Source organism: Microtus ochrogaster, unplaced genomic scaffold, assembly GCF_000317375.1.
Source record: "Microtus ochrogaster isolate Prairie Vole_2 unplaced genomic scaffold, MicOch1.0 UNK238, whole genome shotgun sequence".
Classification (NCBI taxonomy): Eukaryota; Metazoa; Chordata; class Mammalia; order Rodentia; family Cricetidae; genus Microtus; species Microtus ochrogaster.
Window position 1 is genome coordinate 80449 of NW_004949336.1, and position 3741 is coordinate 84189.

Genomic DNA, 3741 nt, shown 5'->3' on the forward strand with positions numbered 1-3741 from the left:
GAGCTGCATCACGTCTGCCCAGGAGAGGGGAGCATGGCATCTTTCTGAGGTGTCTTACCTCACTTCCTCTTCCTCCCAGCATTCTGTTCTGTTTACTCCACCCACCTATGTTCTAACTTATGAGGGCCAAGCAGTTTCTTTATTTTTTAACCAATCACCTTCCTCCATCAGTTTCAACTCTGGAGAGTGGAACATAGTGCCACCATCCAGTGAAAAGTAGCCATAAGGTCCATAGTACTGAGACAGTGTGGGAAAGGGTTCCACACAAAGCTATGAGCTAACATTCTGTTGTGGTCCCCAAGAGGCAGCTTACAACAGGTTACCCTTCTTCTCTTCACAGATTCAAGTGACATGTGATTTTCAGCAGACTCATCTGAAGAGACAAAAAGGAAATTGAAAACACAGGAGCTTTTAGCTAGAATGCTGTGAACAAAATCACAGTTATCGCAGGTTGAGAAATAGTTCCTGCACATAAGAATATTCATTTATGAAAGATAAAACCTTCACCCATGTTTTTTTTCTCTTCCCTTTTCTTTTTTTTTGTTAATTAGCCTTTTTATTGTTTTTTTTAATTTTTTTTAAATTGAAGGTCCCTTACTGGTCCTGTTTTCATGAGTGGCTGAGAACAAGGGGAAGGGGAGGGCAACCAGCTGGCAAGGGAGGATCATTTCCACATTTCATTTACACACAGAACTAATCAGACAAGCACAGAGTCACTATTGTGGTTATAGTTGGCAGCATGGGGTGGGGGAATAAGGAATATGGGTGTCATTAAAAAAATAGGTCAGATTCCACCAAAACTGGGTGCCTGGGTGACTTGGTCTGCTTCAACCCAAGAGGAATCAGAAGATCAAAAGCAGTTTGGGAAGGCCAAAACCATCAGGCTGGAGGGGAAGGATGGCCCAGGGGGTGGGGGGAACATTTGGCAACTGGGGTGAAGGGATTACCCTCACCCTGTTGGGACCCCCAGCCCCTCATGTCTGGCAGGAAAGGGGCAGTCTGCAACACCCATGAGCAGGTCTAGAGCTACTAGATGCTCCAGGCAGGGGGCTGGAGGAAACTCACAAAAGCTTGCCTTCCAGGGAGATGATGGCACTGCCACCTAGTTTCTCTGCCAGGGTGCAGCGGTCCTTGACCTCCTCGTAACAGTTTGCTTGTAATTCATGCTTGATTCTTGTCAGCTTCTTCTTGATGGCATCCTTGGAGCTGGTGTAGATCATTTTGCTCTTCAGCGGTGCACTCTCAGGGGCCCAGAAGATGAACACCAGGTCCTCCTTCTTGCTCTCCTTGGTCTCCAAGGTGGCATCATAGAGAGCTTAGCAGCAGTCCTTGTCTGGCAGCATCTTGAAAAAGGTGGTGTAGAGATCACCCACAGTCTGCCCCACATCTCCTACCAGGGTCTCCTTACCCTCCTCCAGGATGATGTTCTTCTTGTCCTCACTCAGGCAGAAGAGTACAGCCTTCTTGCGTTTCTTCACTTCTTCTGTCATTGAAGACTTGCGCACTTTCTGTCATTGAACACCTTGATGACACCATCAGAGACAACCACTCCACAGGCCCTGTTTCTGGAAGTTAAAGGGAGACAGGGAGAGCTAGAGAAGAACTGAGTCATTGCAGCTGCTACCAGGATCTGACTCTCTTCCCTTTTCTTCATGACTCCCAGCTGTCGTGTGTGTCTGGGCTCATATGTGTCTTCTGGAGCACTGCCAGTGTTCACTCCTGTGTGAGTAGGAGGGGTTCTCAAGTGTCACACTTACTTTGCTTCCTGAGACATTCTCCTTGAACTGGTAAATTGTCAAGGACTTCTCCCTTCCATCTCTTTAGAGGTAGGATGATATCCTCACACTGGCATGCAAGGCTTTTATGTGGCAGCTGGTTCTGAGTTCATGCTTTCATGTTTGAAGACCACCCACTTGGTGGGGTGAATCATTCCTGTCACTAGGAGGGCAATTTGATGGTTACATTCTCATCTTATGATATCTCTCAGGAGCTATTGTCAACAGAACAAATGAATAATTGACCCTGTGTGGTGGTTGATCCCCTGTTGTAGCTCTCTATGGGAAGCAAAAAAGTTCATGGTTGAAAGTGTTCATGAGTGCCTGCAAAGGTTATTATCCATTTCCTGCCATGATGAGCAGCCTGGGGAATCAGGAAGTTTGGTCAAAAAACAAAAATCATTTTTTCTTGACTTGTGTGAAGATGAGTAGTGTGGATTTGCTGTCTGAAAGGGGCAGAGAAGTAACCACATGCTTTTCTGAGGTAATCCAGAAGGGCAGATGGGGTTGGTGCCTTCAAGTCTTTGAAAGGAAGTGGCCTGGCTTTATTGGAGGGTGTCCCTCAAGGATTCTATGACCTTGTCTATTAGAAACAGATTTCTTTCACATTGTCTCTGGATAGACAACCTTTGCTTGAGGAGAGCCAACCAGACATATGTGTCACATTCTAATTTTCCATGGTACTCAGCCTGAATTCTCTGGCTACCTGCCCACTTGCCTCCCATTCAGCTTCACCATGACAGGAAACAGATCATGATGTTAGAGTCATCCCATTCAGCTTCACCATGACAGGAAACAGATCATGATGTTAGAGTCACACAGTTTGCTATTCCCCTGCTTTTCAAGTCCTCATGAGAAAACTATGAAAATCACCCTTTGCTTGTTTAGATGGCTTTCTCAACACAAGGAGTTGATTGATGGGCACTCCCTAAATTACATAGTGCCCTGTGCTGGTCCAGGACTTATGTTCACATTGACTACTGTGTCTATGATAGTCAGGGGTTGGAAGACACTAACATTGAATGTCCCATATCTTTCAGCAAGTTGGCACAGAGGCTGTGGCATGGCTTGGTTGACAGGTTGCCACTGTGGTCAGACTTCCATTGTCACATAAGGCAGACCATTGATGGTTTTGTGTGTTCTGTCTCCCAATGAGAATTGAGAGGTGTGCCTGTTATTTGTTCTTTTTCTGAGACTATCTAGCTCATTCTGATCTTGTGAGGTGATATCAAATATCCAAGTGGGTGCAGAGAGCCAAACAGTGCTCTTCTAGGTGAGGGGCTCCACAAAAGAAACTTCTTTGTAGATGAAATTGGAGTACAAGGGTCTCTTTTGTCTTCCAGACATCTTTATGGAAGTTCAGGTTTGCAACTTTCAAGAGAAACAGTGGTGCCATCTGCTCTTTGAAAATGCAAGGAGAGCAGAAGGATAGGGACATCAACAGACAGATCTCAGGAGATGCTACCCAAGAGTTTCCTCTACTCTTATCCTGGTTAATATGTGGCTTAGTTTGAATGAGAATGGCCCCCATGGATGAACACATTTGCATATGAAACAGAAGGTGCCAGTAGGGGGCTGTAGTGAGGAGCTGCAGGCTGTGTCCCTCCACCTGGTTAGCTTTACACCCGAAATAATTACGTGGAAACTGTATTCTTTTAAACACTGCCTGGTCCATTAGTTCCAGCCTATTATTGGGTAACTCTCACATCTCGAGTAACCCATTTTTAATAATCTGTGTAGCCCCACGAGGTGTGGCTTACCAGGAAAGATCTTAACCTGCATCTGTGTCAGGTGGGAGAATCATGGAAACTGCCTGACTCATCTTTCTTTCTCCCAGAATTCTGTTCAGTCTACTCCGCCTACCTAATTTTCTGTCCTATTAAAGGGCCAAGGCAGTCTCTTTATCCAATGAAATTAACACAAAACAGAAGACTCTCCCCCATCAGGGGGCCACAGAGCTTTAAGG

The 3741-nt window shown here is 45.6% G+C and overlaps 1 pseudogene; it reads right to left on the reverse strand.

Annotated features, from left to right (window-relative positions):
- Positions 1 to 1061: 1061 nt before the first annotated feature.
- Positions 1062 to 1654, reverse strand: LOC101993708 (annotated as a pseudogene).
- Positions 1655 to 3741: the final 2087 nt, after the last annotated feature.